This window comes from Perca flavescens, chromosome 21 (genome assembly GCF_004354835.1).
Source record: "Perca flavescens isolate YP-PL-M2 chromosome 21, PFLA_1.0, whole genome shotgun sequence".
NCBI classification, from domain to species: Eukaryota; Metazoa; Chordata; class Actinopteri; order Perciformes; family Percidae; genus Perca; species Perca flavescens.
This window is the reverse complement of record NC_041351.1, coordinates 22,560,001-22,579,645: the sequence shown is the minus strand read 5'-3', so window position 1 is coordinate 22,579,645 and position 19,645 is coordinate 22,560,001. Positions and strand designations below refer to the sequence as shown.

Sequence of the window (19,645 nt, the reverse complement as noted above, 5' to 3'; positions counted from 1 at the left end):
TATTGGGACTTATTCACCATATCCCCCAGAGTTAGATAAGTCCATACATACCCTTCTCATCTCCGTGCATGTCGTAATTCTGTTGGAAGCACCCACCGCTAGCCTAGCTTAGCACAGATCCTGGAGGTAACTGGCTCCATCTATGCTCCTAATAAGTGACAAATAACGCCAACCTTTTTCCATTTACATGTTGTGATTTGTATAGTCAAAGCGTGTACGAATAACAAGGTCACATGAGACACAGCCATCTTCTAACCGTATGCATACTGGGAACTATATTCTCAGAAGGCAAAGCACTGCTATTTGGGCGGAGTGATTTGCTTGCAGAACTCTAGGTGAACTCTCTGCTCCTCACCACAGGGCTTCTCAGGTGCAAATCACTCTGCAGAAGTAGCAGTGCTTTGCCCTTTCTGAGAATATAGTTCTCAGTACGTATACGGTTAGAAAATGTCTGTGTCTTATGTGATCTTGTTATTTGTACACGCTGTGCCTATACAAATCATGTGCTAAACTAGGTTAGCGGTGGGTGCGTCAGACAGAGTTATGACACGCACGGAGATGAGAAGGGTATGTATGGACTTATCTATCTCTGGGGGATACAGGGAATAAGACAAAGTCCCAATAAGTCGGCGTGTTCCTTGTAAGTGACCAGGAACACATTTGGAAGGATAGAATCAGAAAATTTTGAGTTTTTCTTCTTAAAAATCTCTCTTAAATTTATTTATTTAATATACAATTTCTTTAAGTATATTTTAAAAATATTTTTTATTTTAATTTATAAATGTTTATTTATTTTTCTATTTCATTTTAACATTTAACTGTTCAAAAGCAGACGTTCATGACTTTTAGATATACTAAGTTAGTTAAAAAAAAGTTGAGTCACATGGTGTTGTTGTGTACTTATTTTCTTAAATTCTGAGAAGTTATTCCTGTGGTTTGAAAACTCAAAACTGTAAGTCATAATAACTGAAAATAATTTGAGTTCTGGTAACTTATTCGGGTTTACAGCGTACTATAAATATGTTAAATGGCAGGTTGGTCTTCTATGTGAATGCCAGATAATTAAAAATAAAGAAATTATGTGATTCATCTAAAACAACCTTCTCATTTCATTCTTTTAGATAGATTTTTTTTAAATAGATGTATATGCTACTTGTATAGTCATTTTCAGTCTGTAAACTGAACCAGAAAACAAGTCAGTAGTATTAAGTAGTGCTCACTTAAAAAATGTGAGCTAATTAATTATTTACTCAGAAAAAGCAAGCTGCATTAACTTAAAAAATATGAGCTAATTAAGTGTCATCTACTTAAAATAAACAAGTTGTCTTCACTTAACAAGTATAAGCTTATTGAGTGTTACTTACTCAGAATAAACAAGCTGTGTTCACTTAGAAAATGTAAGTTTATTAAGTATTGTTTACTCAGAACAATAAAGTTGCACTAATTTACCATTACTAAGTTCATTGAACTTACTTTTTTCAAGGCAATGAGTTTCCATAAATTTTTTAAGTTAAGTCAACTTGTTAAAATTTACAGTGTAGTGGAGTTCTGAGCAGAGAATTAAGTCACACTCATTCTGTGTGTGTTGTAATCCGAGCTTCTCTGTTCTACAATTGAAAGCATGTCCGGCCTCACGTGCGTGTTAGCGCCTTGTGTACCGACATCTACGCCGAGGGCCGCCACAAAGTGTTGACAAATTGGGGGAACAGTCTGTGAGAGCCATGTGGAGGCAATCCCAGATAACTCCCCCCCCCCCTGAATATCGTGTACAGCCCGTTTAAGCGGGAAAGAAATTCTCTGTAAACATAGGTCAACATGTCACAGTAGCCACAGGAATGATTGGCTGCGGGTATTCTCCGGCTGCACTTCGCTTGGTGCGTTTTTGCCGTTATGCGAATTTTAGAAGTTGGGTACATTGAGATGAACAGTTGGATAGCTTCCGTGTCGGTACTTCCTGCCTGCTTCTCCAAACTGGGGGCCTGCCAACCGCCATCTACTGTGGATCTATTGATAAGGACCTCATACAACACCACTTCAAAATATCAGATCTATCCTTTTAAGCCCTTGAGGTTTCATCGGGGGGGAAACAGCCGTTTCCAAGTCCAGTTGCAAACACTGGATTTGAGTGACATCTGGAATCCGATTAAGCCTCTCCGGAACATTTGTGTGTTGTTATGAACGCATTCCTGTGTAGCTCCAGCTTCACGCTTGGGCTCGGTGTCTTGCTGGAAATCAGATCTTTTCCAAATGTCACAGGTTTCTGGCAGACTGCATCAGGTTTTTTCCTCCAGGATTTCACTGTGTTTTCATGTTACCCATTGCCCACATCAGCCTGGAACCCCTTGCCAACACAGGGGATCTTGCTGACCATCCCAACAGCATGTTGCTTTAACACACTTCACCGTGGGGGACAGTGTGTTTATGATGATGTGCAGTGTAACATGGTGTACATCAGACCATGGAAGAAGCTTCTTCCAGCTGTCTTCAGAGTCTCCCCCAATGGCTGCTGGAAACAGAAGCCGAGATATCATGCGAGATTTATTTTTAAAGTGGCTTTCTCCGTTGTTGTGAACCGTCTCTCTAATCGGAGCCTCCTTCCAGACTTGTCTTAGGTCTCCTGGGCTACGTTCAGACTGTGGGCCTTAAAGGTCCCATGACATGGTGCTCTTTGGATGCTTTTATATAGACCTTAGTGGTCCCCTAATACTGTATCTGAAGTCTCTTTCCCAAAATTCAGCCTTGGTGCAGAATTACAGCCACTAGAGCCAGTCCCACAATGAGCTTTCCTTCCTATAACCATTTCTAGCCACTGGGGGACCATAGGCAGGCTGGGGCAACTCATATTAATGTTAAAAAAAGTCACAAAGTTTTTTTGACTTACTTTTCCAGGTTTTCTGCAGGTTTCACCAAGTCAAATTTTAGACTTTAAGACCATTACGAACAAAATTTAAGACCTATATCACGACATTAAAAAACAAGTCGGGAAACATCATCTAAGACAACTCTTCGATTTCCTCATTCTCATTATAGGACTGGTGTCTAGTCACCCTGTGGAGGACCCAGAATAAGGATGGGTATCATTTCAGTTTTTTCCAACACCTGGAGATGTTAACTAGCCTCACGTGCACCGATGCTCATGTTGCCTCTGATGTCCATTTTAGAGCATCAGAGAGCAGCGCAGGCATGTAAGTGGCACCGAAATCCACGTTGCTGTTCGGTCCGGTAGATATACATTGGCACCGGGATTCGGTACCCAATCCAGAGCACCTCCGCTCCGTTGACACGGAGGTCGTTTACGGGAGTTGTGACGCTGCTGTGTGGGTCTGGCCTAGGCTGTGTGGACGTAGTGCTGGAGCCACCGCCAGATACTCGGCAGAACTGGCTGATGGCTGTCGTTTGCTGCAGACCTTTCACAGCAGTTAGATGTTTCTCACTTTTTGCATGAGACTCCACCGCCCGTACACCCATTGCTCCCAGTTTATTTGCTTTATAACTCGCATAAGGAGCAGTAGGCTTCAAATACGTTGTAAGCAACTGAATTTGTGCCCTAAATGCAGTTTTTCAAAGCCAAATATCGCTAAACTTGCACTTCTACATACCAAAAGAATAAAATCTGTTTCGGGTCTGTGGTAGGCTACAATCCGAAAGAGACTCGCACCAATAACACAAAAGCTGATTGGCTGCAATTTAAGTTGCATGTTGGTCTCATTTGTAGTCGTTATACAGCAAAAGACATTTGTCATTCTTGCTTTTTGGTTGTTCATCAAGCCAGCGGCAATGAGACATATGAGAAGGATGCAGCCCAGATTTTGAACGGGTGGGGGGGATGACTTATGTGGTGTCATTGTTAGGCTGAAAACACTCAATGACAGCCACAATTATACATTTTATAATTATACATTTCTTATGTATAATAAGACAGACAGTCTGCACTTAATAATACATGTATTTTACAAGCTGTGAAATTTACTAGAGCGGGAAGGGACTTCGTCATTTCAAGTCAAAAATAATGAATTCTTTTCTATCTTTGCCGTTTTCCTGACCATTTGTATGCATCTGTTATTGGGGGCAGAATATACCACCTCCATGTACTGCGTGTCGATACGTGTGTGGGCTTGTCTGAGTAAGTGTGTATTCAGCTGAAGGTGTATTTGATGGAGTTCATGTACCATCTCGAGGGGACATTATTAACCCACAGTGACCTTTGGTGACGACAAACTGTCTCATCAGCAGGTCCGAGCTCGCCATTAAACCGCTTCCAGCAGCGGTCTGGCTCTGTTGATCACTGAAAGTCACCCCTCTCTCTCTCTCTCTCTCTCTCTCTCTCTCTCTCTCTCTCTCTCTCTCTCTCTCTCTCTCTCTCTCTCTGTGTGTGTGTATTTTCACATCGGAACCGACTAATTGCCTTACTTCAAAACGTGCAGGTGCAATCGGCAGGGCTACCGTGCAAATATGTTTGACACCACTTACCATATCAATGAGTCTATTCATGATAATGATAATTCATGATAATTATTAGGTGAAATGCTGCTCATTAATCACTCAAAATCCTTCCCAGTCAAGAAGAACAACATATTAAAGGGTGTGAAGAAGAGAAGTGGGAACACAAGGCAATGCAAAAATGGGATTAGAAGGGAAAGGTAACCTTAAAAGATCAATGACCCATTTTACATAATACTTATTTTTTTTATTCCAGGAGCTTCCAAGTAATTTTAATGTCCAGTTCAAATAAACCTGCAGAGACTTGACACTAGCTTGAGATCGGTGATTGCTCCAGTGACTAATTTGCCAACCTTATAATATACCACTTTTAGACCTGAACAGTTCCAGTAAACTAAAGAACCACAAGAACTACAGGAACTTGTGAATTGTGGATGCAATCCAACATCACCCGGCGGTGGCCAATCACGTAAGCGGCGATCGGTTTAGAGGCGGAGTGAGGGTCTCCTACAGTAAAAAGGAAATATCACTGCCTCTATCTCTGCCACAAGAAAGTTTTAAAACACAAGCACTAAACTGCCCAGGAGTTTGTGTAACAGCTGACTGTTTCCTGCCAACAACAAAGCACAGTTGCTTTGTCTCTTTCCTTTCTCTCTTTCTTCATGAAATGAAACTGCCTTCAAGTACGGTCGGAAATGTCGAGATCTATAAACGATCTGATGGAAAACAATAATTGTGAAATACAAAAAAAAGGTACCTGTGCTACATAGGACATTGGACAACATGTGCTAAAAAGAACACAACCCTAAATGAACCCTAAGGCAAATTCAACCAATGATGGGAGTCAAAAATGTCAATGGTGTTTGCAGTTTTCACACACACGAGGAAGGAAGCAACAGCAACAACAAAGTCATCCCTTGGAATTTTCTTTGCCGTGACTAAGGTGTTTAAATTGGTTGAATAGATTTAATGAAAAGGAGACATGCAAATAGGGCTGCACGACGGTTACATCGCAGTATGCGCGATGTCAAGTCAGGCAAAAAAACAAACTCAAAGCTGCCATGCTTCAACTTCTGCAGAGCAGTCTGCCCAGGGGCTTCGACTTTGCTCAGGGCCGCTGGGTGTGGGAGGCTCCCCTCGTCTCCCGGGCTCTGCCACGTTTTGCATGTCTGCCAAAGAACTGCATCCCCAAGGAACAAGTAATGATTTGTAAGGCAAAGTACTGTTTAAATGCAATATAATCTTCTTTGTTAGTCTATCATTTTTTTACGTTTATAGTCACATTGTTTTATTAGACCCAGCAGTAGTAGTAGTAGTAGTAGTAGTAGTAGTAGTAGTAGTAGTAGTAGTAGTATTTCCTTGCTGCCTGTGAGGTGGATGCTATTTTCGGCAGGAATGAGTCTTAAGGAGTGCATGCAAGATTCGGAAAGAGCTGCATGCATCAAGAAGAAGGAAGAGGTTATTGTTTATGTGGATGCAATACTCGGCAGGCATGCAAAACTCGGCACAACACAGGCTTTGGAATCGGCTCAGGGTGACACAGCGCAGGCGTAAGCGTCGCGTATAGCAGCGTAGCGCAACTATTTTTATTTTGGCGTCCAAGTAATCCAAACTGTCCGGCAATACCGGCGTGTATGCCGGTGTGGTTTTTACTCAAGCCAGGCAGATAATCGCCTACAGGAAGACCACATTACCACATTTACCAAATTAACAACACATTTCAAAATAAAACAGCCAGGTTTACGGTGATTTTGTCTTGACTTCTCATAGTGAGACATGTGATCAGGCAGATGGAGAGGGAGAACGACGGACGGACAGAGGGAGTGACACACACACACACACACACACACACACACACACTGAATATGTATACCAACTCCTACTCCTTAAAACTACTTAGGCATGTAATGAGAAAGCAAGAATCAGTGAGAGTTGCCATTTATTAATACAATAAAACAGTATACTCCTCATGAATCATAAAACTGTTTATTTTTATTTTAATAATTTCACGAATGAAGAGGCCCTGTGCTTTAATTGGAAGAGGTCTATAATGAGCAGATAGAAAAGCTACAATTCTCGTTAAGAAAGTTTGCATGATGTGCGTTTATCTGTTTATAATTAACGTTTATCTAGGCTACTTTAAGGACACAAATGCACAAGCTGAAGGTTTGATGAACCTTAAGGTGGTGTTTTGCTTATTATTAAGGCGTAGGCTACTTTGTTGAAAGAAACGTGGGCTAATATAGCCCAATAATAAAACGGTGAGAACATTATCAGTCAAAACTAGGGCTGGACGATTTTTGAAAATAATCTAATTGCAATTTGTTTTACAAATATTGCGATTGCGATTCAATACGCGATTATTTTTCAAGCTCTTTGTCTTCTGTATGATTCAACAAAGACAAACAATAAATCATCGGATAGTATGAACAACACACAATTGGATAGATTAAACTAACTGTTCTTTCCTGGAGGCCAGGCCTGTATGTGATGATGAAATTAGGTGATGCATGAATTTATATGAATGACATCTTTTATTTAACTACTTCAATCACAGTATTATAGCCTAGTGTAAACATTCATATGAAAGTCAGAAACAATTCACACTAACTGAAGTGCAGAGTGTACTAATAACACCGCTAAATACTATCGGCGTCTTTTCGCTTTTTTCTTTTATTTGAGATCTGTTTGGGTAACTTTGTTTCATTTCACGTATAGACTCGTCTTGCTTCGTCTCCGTTTGTGTACTTCCCAGTTCTCCTGTCACTGTGTGTTTATCTTTCGCGCTGTGCACCGTTACGGACTAGTCCATTTCATTGTGAAAGTAGGGTGTAGAGGATGTATGTGTAGGGACAGAAAACCTAGCCTGTGCGATATTTTTATGTTTTGGGCCAGCCGATCTAGGCCTACCACTTTTATGGGCCACTTCATGCGCCGGAAATAAAAAAAATGAAGAGTTGCTTCCTGGTGGGCCCACCGGGAAGCAAAATTACGAATCCCACTATGGCCCAAGGGGGTAAGCTTTGCTTCAGAACGCGAACCTCCGATGGCGCCATTTTGTTGCTACAAAAGTATCACCTCTTGTTAGCATTCCACCGACCGCCATTTTTTTTTTTTTTTACGTCACTTGACTGCGAATAACTTTACATCTGAAGCGTTTAAAGACTCTATTTGTCCATTGTTTAATTCTAAAGAAACACGACAATGTATAAAAGGCTCCATTACCTTGTACCTCACGTTATGGCTCCGTAGCAGATGTTTGTGTAAAAATAGGCTAACGATTGTGTCATAACCAAGTGACTTACTGTCGCACAGTAGAGGAATTATCGTATAGTACAGGAGAAGCTCGCAAGCAGTTTCGACTTACATTAGCTGTTTAGGTTTAATTACAAATGTTAACTAGCATGTTAGTTAGCAATAATTAGCCTGTGCTTATGTTATCTCCTTACATATACCTACACTCTCCGTCTTTGTAAGATTGTAAATGATTGAGATTTCTCTTGGCACAGCTACCAGAAGACTTACAACTTTCAGACACGTTGCTCACGTCACATTTACGTTGTCTCTGTCAGTTGGAGGCTGCGCAGTAAAGTAAGAGATCACCGGAAAAGTGCTTCTAATGGCCTTCACTGGTCTCCGTCCAGAGCAACGGGGTCTATTGGTCCATTATATATATATATGTCAATGCTATGGCCAAGCCAGTGATATGGCTCTGGGCCACGCCAAGACCCACTTGGTCGATTGGTTGTGACCTTGAGTGGTTAAAGTTAAACTTAGGATAGCCCGCTATGCCGGATGGCCAGTCCGCCCTTGCATAGGGCTACAACCACAGTTTACCCCAGAGAGAGAGAGAGAGAGAGAGAGTAAAGTTCACAGTGCTAATGCCCTCATTTTATAATAGCATACATTCACAAAACAATATTTTGATGTTAATATATTACATGACAAATATGACAAAAATGTTTGAATACATTTTTCTATGTAATGTCAAAGTCACAGCTGCCATATTAATATATTAAACACACCTTATCTTTTGATATTGTTTTCAAAATGGAAAAAAATTTCACAATCACAAATTAACTAGATTAGTAAAAAAAAAATGTTTAATACAAGTGATCATACTTCTTTACTGTGAAATGTGAAATCAAACTACCAGTAAAAGTTATGCTTGTAATGTAAAATATATGCCAAATACATACAACTTGCAGTTAACGGACTATTTTTTGGTGAAATGAATAATAAACAAACCTCTACAATCGCATTCAGCTGGAAGCAACCACAAACTCCTTCTTGATGGAGATCACAGGTTTGGACTCTGTCCCAGCTGGAGGTGGTGGTAGTAAAAGCTCACTGGCTCAGAATCAATGCATTTTCATTGGCAGCTCTCTTAACAGCATACAAATTATGTGCATGAATAAAAAAAACTTAAACTTAACTGAGATAAGTTGGCATTCCTGCGGAACGTATAATTCCAGCGGTAAAAGAAATAGAAAAAAATGGTTTGTTTAACATGAAGCACTGGAACTGGTACGCAGCGAACTGGTTGTGTGGTGTGTTTTTGTAACCCACTTATGGCTACACATTTAAAGAACTGAAGTGCGGTTTACTATTCCACTGGCCAACAACAACATGGTCAATGTATCCACCCAGTCCTGCTGATGCCTATATAGTACAGACTTCGATGTGCTATAGCGCGACTCTATATGAAAACACTGCAGCTATCTAATGTCTGTGTGATTCATTCTGTGTGATCGCTGCAGGGGGAGAGATGTCTCAGAGGACTGTCGCAGTTCGGCGAGGTATAGCAGGAGTCGAGAAAGAGAGAGAGAAAAGTCCAAGGCACAACAGCCCCGCTTTCATCAAAAACACACTCACACCGTCGCTCAATCTCACACACTCAAGTACACACACACTCACCCTGGCACTCTCGAGATGACTCCTGTGCTCTGATTCATACACTCCTGCTATCTCCACTTCAGACTATTGACTGGGCTCGGTCTATTTGATCATTGAGACCAACTTTTCCGAGTAGAACCAAGCCTTGCTGGTGCTCGCACACCGAGCAAAGAACTTCCTCAAGTAAAGAGATTTGCTGCCTTAGAGATTTCCATCACAACCGAAGGGGAAACTGACACACTCCCATTCTTTCCATGTCGACAACTGAGTGAGCTTTATATTGTTTGACAGTATGTTATATAAAAATAATATTCTAACATTGTTTGGACCACTTTTGACAGTCTTAAATACTAATACACTATAGGTAACTACAATATGACTAAATATATCAATAAATGTATCTGCAAATGTACTGCCATGACTGATCTAGTTTTACTTTGGCAGTGTTGCATCTGAAATGTGTGTACCTTATAAATAAATGAATATACATATATGTGTGTATGTGTGTGTGTGTGTGTGTGTCTTTAGAAAGAAAGCAGCGTCACATTTAGCAAACAACAATGTAAAGGAAAATGGAAAAACAGGGAAATGGAAATCAATTTCACCCTGGTGACAATGAACCACCTCAGCCGTGAAACTAATTTGAATATGTCAGCCTACATAGGCGGAACAAAAACGTTGGAACACGAAGTTGGATGAGTCAATCAGCTTGCTTGCATGCAGGTTGTACATGAGCTCCACTGCAAGCGCCTGTGACCTATAGTTACCCACAACACCATTCTCTGCGTCGGCTAACAAAGATGTTTATGTGCATTATTGGCGTTTCTTGAAACCAATCCCAATCGTCACGGGTGGCGCTAAGCTCTGCATGGAGCCGCTGTAAAATGGTCGTGCGAGAGAAAACTCAGATTGGACAGACGGTCTAGCTAGCTGTCTGGATTTACCCTGCAGAGATCTGAGGAACAGTTAACCATAGTCCTCAGAAATTCACCGGAGGTTAGAATTCACATGAAAACACATGCATCCGGCGGCATTCCCTGCGGCACCGGAGCAATCCCCAAAGTGGAACGTCAAGGACAGAGACTATAGGTTCACTAACACGTTGAGATTTTTTGTCTTTGTATGTATTAATCAAATCTGGGGTTCACAATTGCCCAAAAAACCCGTAGATCTAAATATGACAATTTAATCAGCTGGAAGCCAGCAAGTTTAGTTTTCATTCTCAATATAATCAGTTATCACCAGGTAGATGTGCAATGTGGCAACTGAAGGTGCCGTGACTGGCTTCCCTATAAGGCTGCTGTTTTTGAAAAGGATTACATTTTCTTAGGAACTCCGCAGGTGCAGACTATAATAAACATGAAGCCTGTAAAACAGCTGCAGAGAAACTAACTACATCTAATGATGGATAATTTGCCAAGTCGTATGTTTGGCAATGCAATCACCTGTTTCCAGTTGAGGCTCTCCAGGCTCCGTAACCTCACATTGCCATATCTCTCTCAGTTGCCAAGCTCGCCTTCTTGAAAAAGTTCTACGTAACATTTTGTTCAAAGTATTGGGATTGTGGTACATTTGGAAACCTGGATGTGGCCATTTGATTAGCTACATGTGTACATTTGTTTTGATGAAAAAACGGCTCCTCTGGTTAGTTTTCCATTCAAATTGGAGTTCAACAATAATTTGTATCAGTTTTAACTAACAACAGCTGAGTGTGGCATTGCCCTTTTAAAACTGACTTTTGTATTGAATCTGAATGGTATGTCCAAAGAAAGCACCTCCAATCCAAATTCCCACCTTTCAGCTGAGAGGTCACTGGGGACCGTTATTAGAGCTGCACCCGGCACTGTAATCGCCACAGAAATTCAACTCTTCATTGACAAAGCTATTAAAATAAATGCGGCCCGTATCACAGATGTATTAAGAGTAGAGAGCTGCTGTCCCCTCTTTCATTTGCTTTTCTAGTGAATTCATTTGCATCTAAATAGATGTTGAACAGAGCTTTGTTTCACCGAGCTCGCTGATGGACATTTAAGCCAATGATGTTGGCCATAGAGGCACAAAGGTTCAATGACCTTTTCTACGCTGACGGAGTGTCTGGCATTTATAAATAATCAAGGGATGGATGCAATGAGACAGCAGGCCTTTTACCATAACATCCCATTATACCTTGGGTAGCATTTGGCACTTTATTGCAAATACATATACATGTTTCTGGAAAAGTGCAACAGATTAAACTCCAAAACATATCTGGGAGTCAGCTATGTACCGCCTCGTTTAGCTTCATTCCTAAAATGATCACTCTCAACGGCAAAAATGTTCAGTAAAGCTTAAAATTGAAAAAGTGAGCCCTTTTGGGGATGCTTAAACTATCGTTAGGACCAAGACAGAGCCGTTAGCGACCAGGCAAGCAGGACAAATGAGTCTCTGCTGCTGCTCAATGCTCGAATGACTCAGTGTGTCTCTGTTGATAAATCAGAGGAATGCTGGAAAAAAAAAGTGGCCAGACCCTGCAAACACCAAGTCAGATCTTTTCCATTTCATCAGCATCTATTTATGTACATCAGTGGCGTTCAATCCCCGCATGCAATCAGTCTTACCAAGGGTATAACTCGCTGAGGTTTCCCAGATTGGAAAAACGCTTGGCAATTCAACATAAAAAGGCATCACAGAATAACTGGTATCAACAAAAAACAAAAGGAAAACTGCCAATGTCCTAAATTTAAAATTGCCTTGGTAGAACTTGGCAGACAAACAAATTAAGGAGATTAAAGAATTCAAACAGACAAAGTCATATGGCTACATAAGAAAGCCAAACCCCAGTAACTACATCTTTGGTCAAAACTGAGTTGACATTTTGATGCCTGTTTTACTAGGTTAGAAACTGATATGCCATAGAAATGTGTCATTTCTGTGAACAGCTTCACACATATGCGCTAAACAAATCCGTCCTTTACATAACTGAAGTCACGTATGTACAGTAAGTTAAGTCATGGACGTATGAAGTACGATATGTAAACAAATCAACAAGTTGACTTTTGGTTCCTCACAGGACACGAACAGCTGTCTCCTGGGTGAAAGTCCCGGGTGTTTGGGCCTATTCATCCACCCCAACCTCCTCTCTACGCAAACTGACACAGACTCCCCCTCAGCCATCTTTCCACAAAAAGTTAATCACGTTAAATATGTTTATTATGTTAATGTTTGAATGCACCTGCAAATTTACAAGAAGGCAACTGGTGGCTGGCAAGAGCTTATTTACGGCTTGCTAACAAGTAAATCAGGCACAGTATGAGGCCTGTTTCTTATCGGTGTAGAAAAATATGAAAGGTTGGGGGGAATGTTGTGAGTGAGAAACTACAGAAAGGATCTAAGATATATAAAAAGGAATAGTTGAGCATTTGGGTAAAGTTCTGTGAATTCTCAGCAAAAAAGCAAATAAGTATATGTTCCAATACATCAAGCTATCCCTTTGAGGACATTTAAAGTCACCGTCTTCATTTAACTCTGGTTTCACACTACATGTCACAATAAGAAAGAAACACACAAATGCGCCAACCAAGGCAGCGAAGAAGATTGCAAGCTCGGTAACAATGCAGGTGTCAAACTTCTGAAATCAGCTTTGGCAAATGTCTATTGAGGAAGGACATGCATTCAGCATGTTTGTTAGACCTCAGGGATGCTCACAAAGCATTTTTGGTGAGTAGAACTAAATGTAGACAGACACTAAGTCTGTTGAAACAAAAAAACTCCACACCGTTGAACCGGGAACGCACAAGCAGGATTTTCTGTCGTCAAAACCAGTTTGGAAGCCACTCACGGTTCAGTATGCAACTTAGTATGACGTACGTTCGCTGAGAATGGACTTCTCAGGGAAATAGGAGACACATTTTTGTCTAGTCAAACTAGTGTTAATTTCGTCAGACGACACGAGACGAGATTAAATGTGTTGGTCAACGACCTTTTTTCCCATGACTAAGACGAGACGATGAAGAGACTGCACCAATGTCCAAAAACGCTGACTAAGACTAAATTGGCATGCATTATTGTTGACGAAAAAAGACGAGACTAAAATGTTTTGCATGAAGAAAAACTAAGATAAAATCTCTTCATTTTCGTCTAAAATCCTCTCTACTTTTTCTGCTGTTACTGCCAGCCTGTGGCTGCAACACGAAACTACATGGAGCAAGAACACAACACCTATAGGCAGTAACCAACACCAGAGATTTCTGCCAGAGCGACGACGACATGCTAGGTAAATAATTTGTTATTTATAAAAAAAAAAAGAGAGAGACTAAAACTTGACTAAAACTAGACTAAAATGATGAGACTTTTAGTCGACTAGAACTTGACTAACAAAAAAAGATATGTGAATGACTAAATATGACATAGGACATTTGGCACAAGACTAAATTAAACATAGGTGACCAAATTAACAGTAAGTCAAACCTTTGAAATTTAACATTATGTACTTATCAAAAGGTTCTTGATTTTTCAATGAGGGAAAAGGAGGAAATGCCACAAGAATTTTCAACAAGGCAATTGAACCTTTTTGTGGTAAAACCATATCAGACAGAAATGACTAATTAAAGCGAGTAAAAAGAGTATTTGTCTGGACGGGGGTCTTGTTTTTTCCTGTGGACTCCCACAATTTCCAATCACTTTTAAGTGGCAAATCTGTAAATCAGTGTGTCGTCTTTTGATAGATATAAAAGACAATGTGCAGCCCTCATACCTGTGTGTGCGCAATTCTGTCCGAAAAGCTACCTCTGTGTAAGTGATTGACATCCAGCTGTGGAGAAAATAGTGGCAGCAATCTGCAGTGGCAACAGTGTCTGGGCCTCAAATCATTCCGTCTTCACATCTGGGGATGCACTAAAGAAAATTCACTCATGTTAAAGTGATATTTCAAAAAATAACGCTTTCGTAGTAGGACCTCTTGATGCCCACGCTCCCATCGATACCGGTGGCTGTGGGGATCTGCACTGCACCAATCACTGAATTTACTTTCTTGTTTCTTGTTACTACTTCAAGTTTTTGCATGTCATTCCCCCTCTCTCTGCCCTTTCATGTCTTCAGCTGTCCTTTAAAAATAAAGGCCTAGGTGTAGTGCTTCGGATGCGGTGTGACGATCCAACAAGCACTTTGTGTTAAGAATACGTTGATGTGTTTTGATGCCAGGTTTAATGTACAAAAAGGTTGATGGTAAAACACGAAGATGAACTTTTGGATAGGTGACACCCAAACCCTGAACTTGTAACCCTGAACTCTCGGCAGAGAAAGGATATATAAAAAAAAAGGGGGAAACGTAGAAGATAAAAAGCAACGATTGAAGGTTGAGACATTCTCTTTAAAATGCTCTGCTGTCTTTGATCTGCCGCTCAAACCCTTTTTGCTCATTTCAATGAGAACGTTGGAGAGTTATTTGAAGAAAAAAAAACCTGAGAAAACATGAAATGATTTAATCAAAAGGAAGTACAGCCTTTTAACACCCAAATTAAATGAACCAAACACAAACTAGGAACCCCATTGACAAGGGTAATTAGTGGAATGCCGGCTGGCAACACATCTTGGGTGGTGCGATACCCTTTTCCTTATAAACATGTGCTGTTATCTTCAGTGCATGTGTTCCGTGTTCCATACAGGGAGAAACATGAATGTGTCTTTAGGGGATCCTATAGATTTCCCACTCACTGTTGGCAGTTTGCTCACTGTCGGTGCTGTTTTTCCACAAGCATGATGGAGGGTTCAGGGTCATCTGCCTCTATCACATTTTATGTTCTATATTCTCTGAGTTTCTCTCCCACTTCAACGGCCGTCGGTACAGTATACAGATTATTTAGCAATTATCTTTGTATTAGATTCTCAAATCCATCATTTCAAGATCTTAAAGACATTGAGGCATATCTTGCATGCCGCCCGACGCAAGTGTCTTTGCTAGTTTAAGACCGACGCAGTTGTCAATTTCCCGTCCAGCGCCCGCGTCGTTTAAATAGCAAATTCACCTGCGCCCATCTGTGCGCCCATGGGCGTGCAGGTCTTACAGGGAGGTGTGTTCAGCTGAATTCTTGGCGTATTGCTATCTTGAGGCAGCGGGAAGTGATCGCGCCATTGACCAACAAAAACCTGATCTAAAGTCAATAACGCAGCATTTCATTGTTATTTTAACAGCACATTAACAAAATGTGCCTAGGTTCGTGCACAGTGCGCGCACACTATGCTTGTTACACACACACACACACACACGCACGCACGCACGCACGCACGCACGCACGCACGCACGCACGCACAAACATGCAACAGATTAAAAATAAAAATATTACAATGCAAAATATTATGATATGATCTGCTCGCACACTTCACGCACGAGCAGATCAGTTTCTTCTTCTGAAAATCTCTCCTTCCTGCTTAGCAAATCCTCCGTCATAATAGCAATGCGCCAAGGTACAAACGCGCCTGGCTTTTAAAGGGAATGGGAGAGGACACTCTGATTGGTTTATTGCATGTTCCGCCCAAAACACACCTTAAGACACTAAGTACAACCCTTTTGAACCATGAGCCTGGCGCACGGATCCTATTTTCTGCAGTTAAACTAGCAAAAGTGGATTCGTACACGCCCTAAATGCACCCGTGCTGTGCGCTTAGATTGTTAAAATAGCGCCCATAATCCTTTGGACTGCAGTTCTGCTTTATGTGGCGACACCTGTGGTTACTAGTATTAACAGCAAGTGGGGTTTAATACTACAGCAAAACCTCCTTGACTAGATAATAAATACACCAGAGGAGCAACTGGTATATCAGTTTACAGTGCAGCCAAACAAACCCATGTTGTTTTAATAAAGAAGTCAGTTAGTTGGCCTTTTCCCATCAGGCCATGAGCACCCACGATCGGAAAAATGATATTCTCTATCATGTCATGTGAATCCCTTGTGCGTGTAAAGGCAGTTTGGATCAAAAACTAGGTTTAGTGCTCAGTAAAATTAGTAAAAACAAAAGAATGTTGGGATTCTACTGCTGAGGAAGAGTGGTATATATTTTAGCCACTAGCTCTTCATTTCATCTTCCTTTGGAAGACCACACAGTTGTATTATGCTTTCGCACCCAACCACACTCTGCTCAACAATCAACATGATGTTAGCTCCCTGGCCTCTGCTGCAAATCGCTTTGTTTGAGGGCTTGCGAAACTAGCTGCTGGGCGGGCTGTTCTGGCTCAGGCAGCACTTGTGAAAAACTTGGCGGGCATTCTCAATCAGTGACATTGACTGATTAGGGATCGGAGACGAATGCAGACGAGGCCTTTCAGGCAGTTGAGAAAGAGTGCTAGCTGTGCGAGAGAAAGCTCCATTTGGAGTGAAATGGGTTTTTTGTACTTTATACATCTACATCTACCATTTGGAGGTTTCTGCCTGTAAAAAGGACGTTTTTCCTCGCCACTAGAGTGTTGTCTAGACTGATCATTGGGCTCCCACCGGTCCAAAAAGTGCCTTGGAACACACCGACTTGAGCGTACGTTCTGCGTACCGATTAATCGGTCGACCTCTACTGAGGATAAGAGTTCACTACTGGCTGCATCTCAACATATGTTCAAGTCGATCCTTTAAACTGTCAGAAGAACAACAGTTTTCTCCTGCTACTGGGGCTGCCAAAATATCAAACATTCACTCTAAGGTCAAAAGCAGAAACTGTTTCATACAATACTGGGAGTTTGCCTCTCCTCTGAACTTCAGGAACGCAAAAATACTGGCCAGTGAGCCCAAAACGCACAGGAAGTTGATAGAAAGCCACCGTGCCATGGGAGACAAGGGGGTTGTAACGTACTAAAATGTTCGATCATAAGTGAAATGTAAGATAGTAATTTAATAATCTTCAAGAAGCAACCTAAAATCTCCTTCTTAACTCCCTCTTGCCCATCAGGTCCTAACCCATATAATCATAGTAAGGATGGGACAGGATTACAGTAGGATTATGTCTGCCATGAAGCCCCAGAGGAGTGTTTTCACACAGAGATAAAAACACACAGTGATGCAAGTCTCTTAGGGATGAAAAAGGCCCCAGGAAAAAAAAGAAAGATCAAGAAACTGAGAAAAAGAAGAGCCAGAAGGAGTACATAAGTGGATTTAATGCATTTATATAATGGTTATCAAGGTCTGTGTGCGGATTTAAAAAGGCATCTTCAAAGTCACACAAATACAAACACAACCGTTTATCTCCTATGGGGAGGATTTGATATGATGATTCACAACTTGCAAAGCCTTCGCACCGCGCTTTCCGCAAAATATGTGAGGACTTCATTTGTGGCTCGCGCACCGCCCCCGACGCGCCTGGGACACTACGCCCAGCATAAGTCTAGCTTAGTAGGGAAGAGCGCCATTGAGGCATTTTAGAAAACAACCCGAGATGGCTGCGGGTGATTTGGAACTTTCTGTTGAAGTTCTATTTTCAAATTCCGATGGCAGAAACGGCCAAACTTGTTCACAGACATATCGATGCTACACCATCACGGCTTATCTCTGCATGCTGTCCGTCGCTCTGCGCTACGTCACGTTTTGTTGCTCCGATTGGTTGTTAGGTCTATCCAATTGCGTCCAGAGGCATTTTGGTCTAAGGTCGTGGATAACGTCCATTGGAAATTGGAAAATGAACTGAGAGGTTCCAGACCTACTCGCATTTGCGATTTTGGTCGGGCGATGTCAGGCTAGGAAAAATGCCTTTCTGGTATAGAAACCAATAAAGCAGAGATAGCGCTTGATGGGGTTTTAGGCCCCGACCATGGACTTCAAGGCAGCGCTGCGACTGTCGACTTCAAGGCACCTAACCCTCACCCTTGCCCAACCCTAGTGCCTTCCATGCAGCGCTGCCTGGAAGACAAAGTTGGGGGCTTAAAACACCAGAGATAGTCCTGGCTTCGTGCAAATTCTGAGCGTGTTTTGTATGCATGATTATACCAATCATTGCTTTACCAACCAGTTATGTAAATTCATGAGGGCTAAATGTAGTCTTTGTTTTTTTTTTTTATTTCACTGGTGCAGCTGAATTTCAGCAGAGGTTCTCACTCAGTTTAGATCCAGCTTTGCCCTAGATTTGAACCTCCAACTCAAAGTCAATTTGTCACAATAACTGTTTCCCTCCTCTTGTGATGGAAAACACACAACAGGCCACTACAGAAAAATATCAGTGGCGGAGAATAATACATAATACAAATACTCTAAGACAGCCAAACGGCGAAATGAAAATGAAACCGAGTGACTTGAAATGCCTTTGCATGACTTCCACGTCTCTATTACACATCCTCTCAGCAAGATGAACGCTATTTGGAGAAACAAAATAGACTGTTGACAAGACCCCAATGTCTGGTTAGATTTACACCAGAAGAGCATCATCTTGCTAGTAATGTTTTTTTTTTGTACTCACATTTTTACACTTTCATAAATGAATAGAGTGGAATATAGAAGAATCCAGAGATTTATTTTAGGGGGTGAAAAGGATATTTAACTAAAACGGCGACTTATTTTCATACTACCTCCAATCACAGATGCAGGTTTTCAGATCATTCCCATGCGATAGCCTTTTCATGTCACTTCCCTAAATGGAACAGGGAGCAGTGGATTCAGCACTCTACTTTTTGCTTTTGTACTATTTTTGCACCGGCCTATTAAAAACAGCCCTGATGCGTGTCTGCTGTTTTTACGTCCTTTGATTTGAGCAAACGCTTGGAAAGACATCCTTGAGCACTCTCGCAATACTTCCCATTCTGGTCTTTGAGAAAGAGGCATCTCATCTTGTCGGGAGGTTTAAGTGAGGAACACAATACAGTTGCTTAATATATCTACACGAATGCACCTTCGATGTGCTAAAACGGTTTTATTCATCCACAAACACATTTTCCTCTCTGCACTCTTATTCCTAATAACACATCACACCTACTACATTAGATACAATTAAGGTGTCACGTATAGAAATGCTGCTAACAAATGGCAAGTATTGCTTTTACGATGACCAAGCCAGCACAATAATAGACGGAAGAATTTGCATACAAAGCAGAAGCCTGAGAAGAATGCCAGGTAATTTGGGTCTCCATTAGGAATACATTTTTCTTTGCTGCATTCAAGAGGAAATCTTACTAGTGCAAGAATAAACAAACAACATATCAATATACTTGGTATTCCTTGGTAAATGCATGTTTATTTTGCCAGGGGAAGAGGCGAAGTCGTGACAGACCTCAACTCTGCCAGATAATTCTTTTCTAAGTTGATCCCATTCTGTCAGAGCCCTCTCTTCATTTTCTCCCCTGTCTTTATTAATATCTCCTATT

General features: G+C 41.3%; 1 protein-coding gene across 3 annotated transcripts in view; it reads right to left on the bottom strand.

Annotated features, from left to right (window-relative positions):
* Nucleotides 1-19,645, bottom strand: part of slc39a11 (solute carrier family 39, member 11) — a 197,468-nt gene that overhangs the window by 100,768 nt on the left and 77,055 nt on the right. The gene's annotated exons all lie outside the window — the stretch shown is intronic.